Source organism: Mesocricetus auratus, unplaced genomic scaffold, assembly GCF_017639785.1.
Source record: "Mesocricetus auratus isolate SY011 unplaced genomic scaffold, BCM_Maur_2.0 Super-Scaffold_100004, whole genome shotgun sequence".
Lineage (NCBI taxonomy): Eukaryota > Metazoa > Chordata > Mammalia > Rodentia > Cricetidae > Mesocricetus > Mesocricetus auratus.
In genome coordinates, this window is record NW_024429189.1 from 60,439,540 (window position 1) to 60,455,565 (window position 16,026).

Sequence of the window (16,026 nt, forward strand, 5' to 3'; positions counted from 1 at the left end):
CCTCCAGAGGATGCTGAGAGGTCTGGGTGGATCAGTGAACGTCGAACTGTCCGGTACTTTTAATTTTATGCAAGTAACAGCCATGTCTGGACCAGGTGAATGACGCTCCCTTGTAAAAGGAGCAAGGGTGGAGAGGGCACAATGAACAGACCTCACAATACAAACTAGAGGCCAGTGGGTGGCTCAGCAGGTAAAGGCGCCTGCCTCCAAGCCCGACAGCCTCAGTTCCGTCCCTGGAACCCCCGTGGCAGAAGGAGAGAACTGACTCCCGGAGGTTGTCCTCTCAACTCATATGTGGGCCATGGCACTCACCACGCATAAATAAATGCAGTAAGAGATTTTGAGCCACGTTGGCTCTGTGCCTAGGAGCACAGTTCTGCTCCCCTCTTTGAGGGGGCTCCCCACCATGGAGCACAGGGCTCTCCAATGTGTGTTTTCTTCTCTGTAAAATGGGGACAACAGCATCGCATCCAGGAGGTGCCATGAGGAAGCCAGGTTTTCGGGGATGCTGTGTGGGGTCATTGGGATCACAGGGTACACTCACAGCCACCTGTTGGGAGAGGACCTAGGACAGTCCTGCCAAGCATTATGTGCTTACCAACACTCGGCATCTCCCTTGATCACTTTCTCTCTATTGTTTTAGAAACAGAGTTTCTCAGTGATCCCGGGGCTCACCAATTGGCTCTACAACCTATAAGTGTGGCCTTATTTGAAAGAGGGGGCTTGTACATATTATCCAGGTTGCCACAATGTATGTAGGGTGGGCCTTAAATCCAACCAGTGGCACCTCTATCAGAGGGAAAAAAATGGAAGTCTGAAAAATACAGTCTTTTAGGAAAATATCCCTCAAAGGCAGAGTGACGCATCTGTAGCCACAAGCCAAGGGTATCCAGAGCCACCAGCAGGTGAGTTGGCAGAGGAGACCTTCCCCTAGAGTCTTCAGGGACAGTGCAGTCTGTTCACACGGTAATTTTGCACTTCTGGACTTCAGAACACGGAGGAAACATGGTTCTGACCACCCAACCCCATACTTGTAGAGCACTGGAAACTACCAGAACAAGATGGGGCTAGTGCCAACCTATCAGGTCTCCACAGAGCACTGAGCATGGACAAGGAGGCCTAGGGGAGATAGAGCCTGAGACGACCTGCTGGGGAATGCAGGGGTTGTGGGGCCAGTGTGGCTGGCTCTTGCTTATTTCCTTCAGAGACACTCCTGTGTCTTGGCCCCCTGAGGAAGTGAATTACCTGTGTCTTCTTCCACGGGCACCAGCTCACCTGTGACCTTAGGTGGATCTTGGGCAGGCAGGTTTCTCCCTTTGGGACCCACGTTCCCTGCTGGGCACAAGTCTGGAAGCAGGAGCTGAGCCCAAGGGAGGCTTCCCTCTTGAGTGTCTCCTCTTAGCATTCTGTGGTTCAGGATTAGACTGAGCAGAATGTTCTTGGCAAGAAAAATGGGTTTCTGAGCTCTTGGGAGAAATATGCCTATAGACACAGGAGTGGGCTTGGCTGAAGACAGACTCAGTCTCGTAGGGAAGGTGGAAAGGACAGAGGTGTCCCCAATGTGGTGGTCATGGTATTGGCAGGGGCCACAGAAGGTCGGCTGGTGGAGCTCTGACTTGGTCACCCTGCTTTGCTTATCACTGGGCATGGAGAGTGGATGTACCTCTCAGGGCACAGGTAGCCCATGTTTCTACAGAAGGAAGACTCCCAGCTGGAGGACAGTGGAGGGAGTTCCAATCCTGAGATACATCAGGCACGGTGGGGGTAGGGTGGGATGCCACAGTGTGGGCAGGACCAGGAACTGCACTTCCTGCGTCCTTGAGAAGTGGGGATTGCTGTGTCCATACTAAAGCTGAGTCCATGTTCCAGGGGCAGTGTATGGGTTGGACAAGCTGCCTGTCCCAAGGGTCACATTGGGAGGATCTTGGGAGTTAAAGTGGTGTCTGGACTTGAGGATCCGGGTAGTAGAGAGCATGGTGGGTGTCTGAACATGAGCATAGAGCATGAAGGAGGTGCCAACATACGCCTGGGTAGTGGAGGGAAGACTAGTAAAACACAGTAATAATATTCTGCTTCTCTCCCTTGTATGGTGTGTGTGTGTATGTGTGTGTGTGCGGCCTGGAACTCACAAAACTCTGCTTGCTGAAATCAAAGACATACCATTATGCCTGCCCATGCCGTTATTCTTATTTTTTAAGTGTGTGTGTGTGTGTGTGTGTGTGTGTGTGTGTGTGTGTGTGTGGTGAGTGCAGGTGCATGCAGAATCCAGAAGAAAGCATTAAATCCCCCTGGATCTAGAATTACAGGTAGCTGTGAGCTGCCCCACATGGATACTGGCAAACAAACTTCTGTAAGCCCAATACAGAAATGCGTTTTCTTAGCCACAGGGCCATCTCTCCAGGCCAGAGAGGTAATTCAATAGTAACACAAAGTAACATCACATTAGAGGTCCAGGCAGCATGGTGTCTTGCCTGTCTTTGCATCCTGTTTTTTAAAGACAATATGAATCTGAAGATCAGGATGGAGCAGGGGCTTGCCCAGGATGGAGGGACGTGGGGAGTCCAGGGTGAAGTCAAGTGAAGGAGACCGTGTGAATTGAGCAGGCTGGAGGGTGACCCCTGGGGATGCTTGTGGGAACAGTGAGGAAGCTAGGGGCAGGGCCTTACTTGGGTTGTGGAGCATTGCATTATTTTCTTGCTATAACCAAGCACCCGACAAAAGCAACAAAGGGCTGGTTTATTTTGACTCATACATCAGGGGTGCAGTCATCATGGTTGTGAAGTCATGGCAACAGGAGCTTGAGATGGCCAATCACCTGGCCTCCACAGTCGGGAATAATACAACATGTCCGTCTGTGCTCAGTTATTTTTCCCTTGTCTTTGGGGCATTGTCTCATGTAGACCAGGGTGGCTTGACTACTGAGAATGACCTTCATTTCTGATCCTCTCGTCTCTACCTCTCTACATGCTGGAATTGCAGGTATGTGCCATTATACCTGGCTTGTGCAGTGCTGGGAATCGAACCCAGGGCCTGTGAATATTAGGTAAGTACTCTACTAGCAGAGCTACATCCCCAGCTCCAACTTTCTCCTTCTTACTCAGTTTAAAGTCTCATACCGTGGGATGCAGCTGCCTACATTTGGGGTGGATTTTCCCTCTTTAGTTAAGCCTTTCTGGGAAGCCCTTGTAGACATATGAAGAGTCGTGTTTCCATGGTGATTCTAAATCGGTCATGTTGATAATGAAGATTAACCACCATGGGCACCAGCACCCAGCTAGAGCCAGGAAGGCACTGGTGCACAGCTTTACTGCTGTGCAATCTTGGGCAAAGCGTTGCACCTCTCTGATCTCTGTTTCCTTGTCTTTAATTATACGTAACACACATCTCAACCCCCTCCCTCCAAAAAACCCAAACAAACAACAACAACAACACTAAAAAACCCAGTTGGCTACAATACAGTCCTCACCTCTTGCTTCAGGTGATGACATCCAGGGACAATATTTCAGATCTTTCAGGCCTCTTCTGGAGGAGGGTGTGGCCCCCTGCCAAAAGTCTGGCAGCCGCGCTTGGGCCTGATACCAGTCTTTCTGCAAATGCCAGGCATGTACTGGGGACCAGGGGACACTTGTTGTGGTGCAGTGCAGAGGCAGAGACCGCTCCTAGTCATGGGTGGGAGGGGGGAGGCCTCAAGGCCCTGGCAGTGGGGGTGGTGGTGAAGCCGCTAGGAACAGGCTGTGAGGGGCGGCAGCCCTTCCATTCCTGTGAGGAAGGGGAAGACTGTCTCTGCTCCAGATGCGTGAGACGCCAGGCTTCATTACTTTCAGGGATTCTGTCCATGTTCTTGCTCTCGATTCAATTAAAACAATCTGAGGTAATTAATTGAATTTGTTATTTGATTAATAAAGATAGAAATTTGGCCAAGTTGCTGTGAAGTAGGAAGCCATGTTGAGACCTGAGGAGAGAGGCTCCTGGAAGCCTCACTCTGTTCCTGCCTGCCTTTTGGCATGATCCCCCTCATTCCTCTTGTGGACCCACTGTGTCATCTCTGAGCCCCATCATTCCAGCTGGGGACAGGGTCTCAAAGTCAGGAGTATGAACTCTAAGAGGTGATGGGGTGGCCAGGGACCCGAGTGATCTGTGGGAGTTGGGGAGGAGCCTCCAGACATCTGCAAGGGGCTTCATGTAGAGACAGCAGAGGCAAGGGCGGGCCAGAAGAGTCTGAGTATGTGCAGGAAGTCTTAGTCAAGTGCAGAGCAGTGAGGAGGGGTAGGAGTAAGTCCAGGGTGGGTTTGCTGTCTGCCCAGAGAAGGCCTTGCCCAAGAGGAAGCTGCCAGCTGGGGGTCAAGAGTTAAAACTCTGAGGGTCTCATAATGTGGCCCAAGCCTAGCAACTCCACAAGTTTATATCTGTAAATTTGATTAAAGTGCATAGATTCAAAAGACAAATGAAAAGCTTCATATCATACACAAAGGTTGACTTCCTTCAATATGTAAAGAGCCCCTCTGAGTCAATAAGAGAAAAACTCCCACGTAAGAAAAGTAGAGAAAGGTTGGAAGGGACAGTTTGCAGGAATGGGAACCACAAATGATATTTGTTTACTTATTCATTTATTTTTTAGTTGGTTTTATGAGAGAGGGTCTCATGCAGCCCAGGATGACCTCGAATAATTGATTTGACTGCTTCTACCTCTGAGTTCTGGGATTATAGACGTGTACCATCTCACCCAGGCTACAAACGTCTTTTAAACATATGCAAAGTTGCTCATTCTCTTTCTGTAATGAGGGAAATGCAAATTAAAAGTGGGCAGAGATTCCATTTTTATACTTAAGATTGAGCTAGGTGTTGTGTGACACTATTCCTGGGGAGACTTGAACAAATATCTACTCACCCCAGATAGAGAACTAGGGACAGACCAAAGTAAGGACACCTCCAGAGTCCAGCATGGCGAGAAAGCCAGTCTGTTGTAATTGCTTACAGAAGTTTAGACTAGAGATTACTTACAGAGGCAGTTGTGTCACCAAAAGCCCACCCCTGGGCAACAACTCAGGAAAGCTGGAACCCTGGATCTTTCTGCACAACTTGCAAGCAGCTCCACAGGCCAGAGTCTCCTCTCCTTGACAGTCCTCTTGGCTGATAGAACCTAGGGAGAAGGAGGAGCCTGTGAGTCCAGTAAGCTTCAGAGACTTCCTGGTGCCTTATGTATTTGCTTCCTGGGTCTTAATGAACTTTGCCTTAGAACTTCGTAAGTCTTAAGGAGCCTCCATCAAGGATACAAAGTTTCAATTCAGACAAAATTGATACACAGTACTCCACCCTTCCTCCAACTCTTCCATTTTCTGCCTCTGGTTCATGGTGTTCTCTGAGGAATGATGCAGATGTCTCAGCCTTGGGCTACTCTGCCACAGCAACAGTTGCTTGTTCTCAAGAGTGTCTCTGTAGCCCACCTCCATCTGTAAAGAAAACATCCTTTTATTGTAGGTGGCAGTTGTGCTCTGTAACTGGTCTTAAGCACAGCGGCATTTTGCAGTTTGACAGACATATCATATCCATTTAACAAAGCAATTGCTGTTGCTTTCCCTTCCGCCAGTTGTTTTTTTCCTGGTTCACAGAATCTGCAGTGATTTGCCTTCTGTGGAATAGGCTTTAAATCCAACCAGAAAGTTGTTGGTTGTATCCAAAACAGTCTGTGCCGCTAGTAGGCCTGTAGACACATTTGATATCTAGATGGTGTTGCATTCAGCATCTTCAACCAAGTAGGACTGTTAGTGAAACTCTCCCCCCAGCAACCTTCGATATATCTTTTAACATTATGAAAGTCAGCCAGCAGGGAGTGAGCTTCCAGTTCAGTCCCAGCCTGATTTCTCTGTCATGTGTCCAGCTCATGTATTGTCTTCAGCCATAGGAACTTATCTAATTCTGGTATGCAGCCAACAGCAGCGGCAGTGATCTTACCATTTGGGGGGCTTGGAGATCTTCCTGGCCCGTAGTTCATGGGGAGGTTACCCACTCCTGCAGTTTTTACTTAACCATTTTATGGCTTTGGACACTTGTCTTTCTCCAGATATGCAAGACGTCCTCTGAAAAATTTTTACTGTTGTTTTTACCTTTTTCTCCCCTTAGACGTTTGTGAAAATCTGTAAGACACTCTGGGGTTAAGAGCCCTTGTTCTGCAAAGGACCTGAACTTGATTCTCAGCACCGACATAGGGCTCACCACCTCCTTGGACACTAGGCACACATGTGATGCACAGACATACATGAAGGCAAAACACTCACACATGAAGCAATAAAATAAATCTAAAAATGTCCCTGAGACACTCAGGCAGCATTGTGTGACAAGACCTTTTCATACAGAGAGTGTGTAGGATCTGTGAAGGCCACTGTTGTCTATTTCAAGTAGTCAACTTTGAGGGTTCAGAGAATACTAAAAAAGAAATGTTAGCAAGGCCCAGTATGGTGTGAAAGGGCCTCACCACCTTTATCAGTTCTTCAGTCAGAAGAGTAGTGTTGGGAATAGTGACAGAGACAGGGACACTGCCCCATTTGGCCTTCCATGATCCATACACATTGTCCCACCTGTGACGGTCTCAGCGGGGCTGACTTGTGTTGCTTCATCTGGCTTAGGTCAGCTTCACTCTAAGCTGCTGTGCCTGCTGCTGGAGCTGGACCCCTTGTCTGGCAGGCTCCTGGCCACAGCTGCGCCCCCTAACCGTCTGTCAGCTCCATCCGACTGCGAAAAGGCCCCGTCTGAGTGAGCAGACACTTCTTCCAGCTACTTAGCACACACTCTGGAGTGGGGTGGGGTTGCCCATCCCTAGGACAAACTTAATTTTCTTTTCTAATAATTGGTGCTCAGGCTTTCTAACCTTCCTGGAGTTGACTCACACAACAGCAGTTGGCTTTCTTTGGATTTTTTCCCCTAGGAGCTCCAACTTGTCCCATTTGCCTCTAAGTGGTTTGTGCAGACCTCTTTGTTCATCTTGTCTTTCTTTCATTCTTGGTTGCTTTGATTCTAAAATGAGGCATGGGAAATAAACACCTTACAAACCTCGGGAAGTCCCTGAAGCTTCCTAGATTCACAGGAACCCTTCTTCTGCAAGATTATGTGAAAGTGAAGACTTCTGAGAGGGGACTCTCCCACCTGTGGAGCTGCCAGCGAGTCAAGGCAGGGCCCTCCTGAAGATGGGTGCTGACAAAGGACTAGGACCTGGGCACAGAGGGGTGAGTGAGTGAGGAGTTAGGATAAGTAGAAGGCAGATGTGTGGCTCATGACTACAATCCGCAAACTAGGAAGGCTGAGACAGGAGGATTGCTTTGAGTTTGAGACCATTCAGGACTATCAGCATGCAGGCCAGGGAGATCTGAACACATTGTATACTATGTGCTGTGGTCTACAGCTGGGTCTCCAGGACGGAGCTAGACAAGTGTTTTGTGATTAAAACCTAGTTAAGAGGGCTGGAATTAAAGGCACACACCTTTAATCAGGAAGCAGAGTGGATCTCTGTGAGTTAGGTCTCCTTGAAATGCTATAGTCATTCTAGAGCTTGGGCCATTGGCTTATCTTCCCTGAACCCCAGTTCTCTTAGCTACAAAACACTAAACAAAAGATGACAGCAGATGCTAGCTGATCTGTGTGTCTCTTGGGATTGTGATAATTAGGTGAGACAGTGTTGATAGAAGCGTGGTGATCTGTGTGTGATCTTCTGCTGTTACTACCCCTGTGATACAAGGTGACTTAGTCTGCGTGTTCAGGGAAGGGAGCAAACAGCCATGCCTCGGCTAGGGAAGTAGAGGCCCACAGGGGCGAGCTGGCCACGGTTACTCTGGGAAGAGCACTCATATCTGAAGCACAGGAGACCAGATGTACTTCTCAGTTTAGATTTTGAAATGTTTGCACATACAGAATAAATATCTTAAGTGAGACTCAAGTCTGAACCTGAAATTCATGGATGCTTCCTATATGCCTCACACACAGTCTGGATATAATTATAGACAAATTTTAAATGACTTGGGTGCAAAATGGAGATTCATGGTTACTTTTTTGTCTCTGTGACAAAGATCCTGAGGAAGGCAGCTTAAGGAAGGGTTGGTTCACTGTGGCTCACAGTTGGAGGGTGCTGTCCATCACTGTGAGAAGATGCCACAGTATGGCGCCAGGAGGCAGCCAGGCACAGTGTGTCCACAGTCAGGAAGCAGAGAGAGGTGAGCTCAGCTTGCGTTCTCCTTCTTAGTCCCAGATGACGTCAATCAGATGGTGCTGCCCACATCCAGGGTGGACTTCCCACCTTGACCAACCACTCTAGAGAGTCCCTCACAGACACATGCAGGGGCTGTCTCCTCAGAGATTCTAAGTCCTGTAAAGTCAGCTGTTGACATTAGCCATCGCACATGGTGTGGAATTTTCCCTGTATGGTGTCATGTTGGTGCTCAGAACACTTTTGGGTTTGGGGATGAGGGATGCTGAGCCTGAGTTTACTGGGCACCGTGCTAAGTGCCTCTCCCAGGACATGACAGGGTATGGTGCTAGCGGGTGCATGAGACACCCTTCCCATCCATCAGACATAGTGACTGCTATACCACCTTTGAGCCAAACCCTTGTTACAGGTGAGAGAACTAAGGCTCAGAAAGTCTGAATGGCATCCCAAGGTCACAGTGCTCCAACAAGACATCTGGACAGCTCTTCCTTTCCTTGCCTTGTCTTTGCCCCAGCTATAGGTCAGGACAGGAGCCTCTGACCTGTCTGTGTTTCTTCCTCTTCCTCCACACCGATGCCTAATCCAGCACTGCAGTGTTTGACTTAGAAGGCAACCCTCTCTCCTTAGGCAGACATCACTTCCATGCTCATCTCCCCTCTGTGGCTGCAGCGTGCGGTGTTAACTGACAAGGAGAGATGGTTTGAGAAAGAAGCAAGCTCATTATCTGGCAGAAGACTTAGCACTTCCTGAGATTCCACAGCACCCTTGGATGTAGCTGGCTCACCTCTAATTGCTGTCCCTGATACTTTTCTTCCAGAACTGGAAAACTGAGCCCGTACACGGGGCAGGAAAAATTGAAAGTCTCAGGACCCAGTGACCTAGCAGGTGATGGAGAGGGCCTGGGCCTGGTAGTGGCCTGGTAGAACCCTACCTCCTCCATCCTGTGCCACCCTGCCCCCTACCGGACATCATCCATCAGCCCTGCTTAACCATGGTGGTCCTAACCACAAAGGTCTCCTCATCCTTTTGACTCCAGGTAACGGGGGTATCCAGGGAGGGGGAAGCCATGTTGATCCTGAGGTGCCACCCTGGCCTCCACAGATGCCCAGAACCCAATTAAAGCCTCCATTAGAACCGAGGAAAGAGATGCAACTAAAAGTAATGGAGAGGGATGCACCTCTAATTAGACACACAGTCACACACCCTTATCCTTTCTAGACAAATGCCAGTGATCAAGAAGAGAAGTAATTAAAACTTACCAGTCCTACACAGGCTGTGCACAAGGCTCCTGAGTCCTGACTGGTTCTCTCCACTGGTCAAACCTCTTTGGGCAGGAGGAAGATTGGAGGAAAGACAGCAGAATTGGATTCCCTGGTTCAAAGGCCTTGAGAGGGTGGACTCCAGCTGAACTACTGTCCAGGGACCACAGACTGGCGGAGGAGACAAGCTGAGAACTCTGGAACAAGATCAGATCTCTCTAGAAATTTAAAAACACCTAAGTGAAGCCAGGGATCAAATCTCAGCACCGGAGAGGTAGAAACAAGAAGACAAGAAGTTGAAAGTCACCCTTGGCTCCATAGCTAGTTTTCAGACCAATGAGGGATACAAGAGATCTTATCTCAAAAGACTAACAAACCCTGCAGTGCATTTGATGCTACAGACAGTTCATTTAAATACTGGGACATCTGGTCTTTTAAAGAAAAAACTCAATCTGACAACTCCTAGCCGGTTGTCGTGCCCAGCAACAATTCTCACTGGTTGAAGTTAGGCAAGAGGTTGTGAGCCTAGCCTTTAATGGCTGAGCCATCTCTCCAACCATGATGATAAGGTTGATGACTACCTTATATGCCATCCTAGAACCTTCATCCAGTGACTGATGGAAGCAGAGACAGATACCCACATCTAAACACTGAACTGAACTCCTGGAACCCAGTGACAGAGAAGGAGGAGTGATGAGCAAAGGAATCAAGACCATGATGGTGAAAGCCACAAAGACAGCTGACTGGACAAGGGGGAGCTCTTGAACCCCAAACTGATGGCTGAGAGGCCAACAGGGGACTGATCCAGACTCCATGAATGCAGTGTCAGTGAGGAGGTCTCAGAAATCTCTGGGGCCTTGGGTAGTCGGTTAGTGTTTACCACAGCGCACAAATGAACTTTGGGAGCCCATTCCACATGGAGGGATGCTCTCTTAGCCTGGACACATGATGAAATGATAGACTCTGGAGATCCCCCCCCCCAAGGAGGGCCTCACCCTCCCTGGGGAATTATGTGGGGGCTGGGGGAGCTGGTGGAGGGGCAAGGGAGGAGGGGTGGGAGAGGGAGCTGGGGTTGACATGTGAGGCATGCATGTTTCTAATGTAAATAAAAAACATATTGAGAAAAAAACAAAACAAAAAGTTAGGCCAGAGGCAGATCCCCAGTACACCACTGTCTGCCCAGCTGTGCCACCTGTCAGGCACACAGCCCCATATGAGTTCTGGAAGCTATCATCTGGGCCTTCAACCTGTAGGTGAAGAGCAATGCCAATGTTCACTCTGACCCCTCTCTTCCTCCACACATGTGCTCCTCGGTGGTCCTCTGCCTGAGGAGGTTTTCCTCATTTTGGTTCAATGCTGTCTCTAACATGGAGCATCTCCATGGCAGGAACCATTCTGTTCTCTGGCCACTGGGATACCTACCATCACGCACAGTGCTTTTCCAATGTGTAATGGTCAACAAACCCCCATTCCAATCCCCCACTCCTGTGGGCTGGGAGCTCCTTAGGATCATGGACCAGGTCAGTTGGCCTTGTCCTTCTCCTTGGATGGGAAATAAAGGCAACTGAGAGCTTTGTGTCTGCCAGGTGGCTTAGGCAACCTGCCTGGGCAAACAGAGAGCAAGTGACTAGGGCCATCCCAGCATTCTCTGGCTCTGCCTTTATAGCTTTACCTTTTGTCCTGGCTTTTCACAGGTCCCAGGCTTGAGGCTGGAAATCAAGTACTGAAAGGGGTTTGGGAATTGGCACATCACATCATATTGCCAGGGAAGGGCCCCTGCAGTGGCCAAAAAATAAAAGCCACAGGAGTAGAAGGATGCGTGGAGTCCAGACACATAACAGCAGGCAGGTGTTCATGAAGTTTTTGTTGTTATTGTTGTTGTCTTGGTTTATTTTGTTAGTTTTTTGGTGTGTTTTTGTTTTTGCTCTTTTTTTTGAGACAGTATTATGAAACCTAGGCTGGCCTTAAACTCTCTATGCAATCAACAATAACCTTGACCTTCTTTTAAAAATATTTACTGGTTTATTTTAGAGGGTCTACATTAATTTTGTGTACACAATAAAGACACAGAGGCTTACAGTGGCTAGCAGAACTGGAGTACAGGTAGCTATGAGCCACCCTGTGGGTGCTGAGAACTGAACCCAGGTCCTTAGGAAGAGCAGTCAGTGCTTTTAACCACTGAGCCATCTCTCCAGCTCAGACATTGTTCCTCCTTCCTCTGCCTCTTGAGTGCTAGTATTTCAAGCATGGACCACCATTCCCGATTTGTGCTGGAGACTGAACCCCGGGTTTATTGCATGCTAAGCAAGCCCTCTACCAACTAAGCCACATCCCAGCTCTGGAAGGAGTTTTAAAAGCAGTGCCAGTGAAGGAATGGGTGGGCTGTGTGGTGACACGTGCAAACGAAACGATGCGTGTGACTATCATCAACTTCTGTGGCCTGGCTACATCTCAGCCTCATGGAGCCACGCCCAGCCTGCATGCACACCAGTGTCCTCACACGACAATAGCATCCAAAATTTGTTTTCACTCTTTTTTGGAGACCGGGTCTCACTATGTAGCTCTGGCTGTTCTGGAACTCACTATGTAGATCAGGCTGGTCTTGAACTCACAGTGATTCACCTACCGCTGCCTCCCGAGTGCTGGGATTAAAGCTGTGCACCACCACTGCTCGGCCCACTATTTTTTAAATAGTTAAACATGTTTTGCATCATCCAGCAGTCCTGCTCCAGACACCATCCAAGAGCAGAAAATGCCCACATTCACACTAATACTCGTTTCTGATTAGAGAAGCATTGATCGCAATGGCCTCCAAGTTAAAAATCTGCACAAACACACATTCCACTTTCGAGTGTGTGAACAGAATGCAGCAACTTCCATTCAGCTGCAAGAAGTGTATTCATTTGTGGATGAATGAGTCAGTGAATGAATGAATGTGGCAAATGGTTTTTTTTTCTAATGCCTGGTACTTGATTGGTAAAGAACCAACCCTTCATTTCTTCCTCCTGCTATTTGCCTTCATTGTAGCTCATATTTCCTGGGGTTCTACTTTGTGTACCATAATGTCCCAGTGCTGGGGACACAAGGGAGTGCAGGACAAACTCTTCCTTCAGGCTGTTTTCTTATGTGGGCAGAAAGATAAGCAACAGTAGTAACTAACAAGGAAACAGCAAGGCACCTGTAGTGAAATCAAAGGGAAGAACGGGGGTGAGGGGCAGGACTCACTGGGGAAGGAGAGGAGGGGCAGCACTCACTGCAGAAATGCTGCTGGAGTGGTGTCTGAAGGAGGAGAGATCTAACAGCTAGGAAAAGTATCTTGGGTAGTAGGAGCCACACTGCAACGGTCCCGAGGCAGGAGTTAGCTGGGGTTTCTGAGTGGGAACGGCAGTGGTGGGGGGGCAGAGAGGTGACAGGGAAAGTCAGAGGCCATGGTGAGGACTTGAGTGGGTGTTCTGTGTGATGAGGAGCCTTCTGGGAATGTCTGAGCTCTTCACACGCTTAGCCCATTACACCTTCAGCATCAGGTGCTCATCTGCCTCCATTCTTGTTTTAGAGGGAGGGTGAGCCAGACTCAGGAACGTGATTATCCACCCTCCTAAAGAGAGATGGAGAAGCCCAACCCGGGGCTGACACCCCCGGCTGAGGGTAGGGAAGAGGACGCTGTGAACTCAGACAGACCTGGATGCAAAGGTGTGGAGCCACCAGGCATTTAACCTGTAAACTGGGGATAACGGTGGCCTTCTAAGTCACAAGGTCCTCTAGGCAAAGCACTTTCGTGGCAGGTGACTTTTCCTTTTGAGCTGAAGGCAGCTGCTCCACCTGTCATCTCCTCCTCCCAGCAATGACTGATATGGCCTTACAGATAGAATCTCACTGCCAACCCTTTCTTCTCAATGGGCCCAATTGGCCTATGTAGTACTGGCCTGTTTCCCTCCAGCCCTGCCCGTTCATGGCTGCCGTCCATGGTCTCTGCCCACTGATTTCAACTTACCTTCCACTTCCGGAGAGCTTTCTTGGAGGCCTGAGGCAGGTAGGACCACCCTATGACAGTGGAGACCTGTGACACCAGCCTCATCCCGGGCCACCTGCAGAGAAGGCAGAGGAGACCTTGGCAGGTAGTCCGGTGCTTTGAGAGCTGGCAGCCAGGCTGAGGCTGGAGTCGTTCGGGAGACCCCAAGGGCTGAAGCAGATGGCTTCTTTCAGAGCCTAATTATCCACCTGCCCGGAGTCAGCAGGAGCTAAGCATGGCAGGGTCTGTATCTCTTTTCCCTGGAAAGGGAGAAGAGGGCTATGGCAGGCAGTCCTGGGTGTGGCTGGGCAGAGGCCATCCGTGTGGCACTGGTGTGCCAGGCTCACTTGCGCTCCCCATGATCTTCCTTCACCCTGGGTGCTTGGGAGCCCTGGCTCTGTTTGATTCATGCTGGGTCTCCAGTGCCCTGCACGTAATGTGGTACACAGTTGGTGCTCAATAGTTGGTTGCTCAAAAGAATGAATGATGAGTCTGCTCTCCACTGTTTTTCTTTTCCTCCAGGTCCACTTCTGGGCAAAATTGAGATGGATAGTTTATCTCAGCGTCCTACCTTGATTTCCCACGGCTGTCTTCTGTCCTTATTTGGAAGCCTATGACCTCTTCTATCATTGGCTACCTGAGAAAATGATTAATGTATTCAATTTCTACCAGACTGAAAATGACTGATAGCATTGTCATCTCCACATATATGTGTAGATAAGCCCTAACTCAATAGGATGAGGTTTAGTGCCAAAGCTAGGCCCCTTTATTGGGCCTCATCTCTGGGTAACTCCTGTGTTTGTCTACCGATCTTGTGTGCATAGCTCAGTGGCCCTTGGAACTGCAGGGGTAAACTCAGTACTCCATACAAAAAGGTCCTCCAGTCTCTACTAGAGAACCCAGGTGACAGGGATTCCTACCTCACATGGGGCCATCCTTGCTGGATTGAGACTTCCTGCCAAGTGGCCATCTTACCCAGGCCTGTCCTCTGGAGAGGACACCGAGTAGCACACCCTCAAAATAAAGACTTCTGGACATGCACGTGTCTGTCTGTCCTTCTCCAACCCCCTAAACAAGATGGACAGTATGGTCAGCCCAGCCTCTCAGGAAGGCTCCTGAGGACTGGGTTAGTCATATGCTGAAAAACACCACCAATGTCTAGTGATAGCTCACCGCTGGCCAGGCTCTGTCATTTCCAGGACTGACCTGTGCAGTCTTCACCCAGGGCCACACTCTGGACCCTGCCACCAGATCCATTCATGAGGACACATGGCAGAGGGATGTGCAGTAATATTTGCAAGGTGAGAGAGTCCAAAGCAGCAAAGGATTTAAACCCAGATTGTCTGATTTCATGAATTTGCCTGAGCTCTGCAGATGCCTGACACTGCCCCCCCATGGTGTGTGTGTGTCTGTGTGCCTGTGTGTGTGTGTGTGTCTGTGTCTCTGTGTGTGTGGCCTTGGATTTAAATTTATTTCCCTTCCTCCCCCTTTTCATCTTCTTCCTTTTTCTGAAACAAATTCTCAAGGAGCCCATACTAGCCACACATTTACTATGCTGCTAAGGATAACCTTGGACTTCTGACTTTCCAAGTGCTAGGATTGCAGGCATGAGCCACTGCATCTGCCTTATCTGTTCTTGCCTTGACAACTACTGCGATAGCTTTCCCAAGCTGTGGTTCTTGATGTCTTGATGGCCCCTCCTGTTGTGAACTTCCAAAGAGTCTGTCACCTCTCACCAGTAGCTTTTTCATCTCACCTGTAATTAAAAATGTACTGCACGGTCTCATTTTTTAAAATGGTTTCATTGGCCCACACATGTTGAAGGTGTAAAAGGTGGCACATTTAGACACACACTTTCATTCAGGGAACCATGGCCACCTGGAGGAGAGGGAAGGAGGAGGGACACCTGTTTACACCTGTTAGCACCTGACCTGCTTCCCCTGGAGGGGAGGGAAGAGGAGGGACACCTGTTTACACCTGTTAGCACCTGACCTGCTTCCCCTTTGCAGCTGCTCCTCAGCTGCTCACCCCTTATTTGGAGGCTGCTGGGAAGGGGTGATGGTGGAATGTTCAAGAAGGTCTCCTGTCCCATGAGTCTTTGCTCCCTCCACCAGAATGTCTTAGTATCTTGACCTCCTGAGTGTCTCCTGCAGGCAATGTGAGCTGCTCTGGCTGGCTTTCAACTCACTGTGTAGCCAAGGATTCCTTTGAACTCCTGATTCTCCTGCCTGTGCTGCCCGAGTGCTGGGATTTCAGATGTATACCACCACACAGTCTTTTAGGCAGTGCTGGGGGTGAAATCCGGGGCTTCCTGAAGGCTAGCAAAGAACTCGCTAACTGAGCTATACTCCAGCCCAGAAGTTGACTTTTGCTTTAATTTTTGATTTTTAAAAAAATTTAGGTAAGATTAACATTCAAGTCAATAAATTTTGGTCCCTCTGTGCTGTGGCTGGGCATTATCTAATTAATCAAAGGTATTAGCAGGAAAAGGCTCATCTCCCCAGGAATGGTAAGTCTGGTCAGCGGATGGACACTCAGACCTGAACTGGCCTGTTAACTCCTTC

The 16,026-nt window shown here is 49.1% G+C and overlaps 1 long non-coding RNA gene across 2 annotated transcripts; it reads left to right on the forward strand.

The window, feature by feature from the left end:
• The first annotated feature begins 2,258 nt into the window (after positions 1 to 2,258).
• On the forward strand, positions 2,259 to 10,078 carry LOC121140438. Of its 2 annotated transcripts, none has more exons than XR_005877274.1 (3): positions 2,259 to 3,043; positions 9,012 to 9,230; positions 9,529 to 10,078. It is a non-coding gene; the product is annotated as an uncharacterized LOC121140438 (long non-coding RNA). The 2 variants fall into 2 exon arrangements; XR_005877275.1 differs by lacking the exon at positions 2,259 to 3,043 and adding an exon at positions 3,745 to 7,220.
• The last annotated feature ends 5,948 nt before the right edge of the window (positions 10,079 to 16,026 follow it).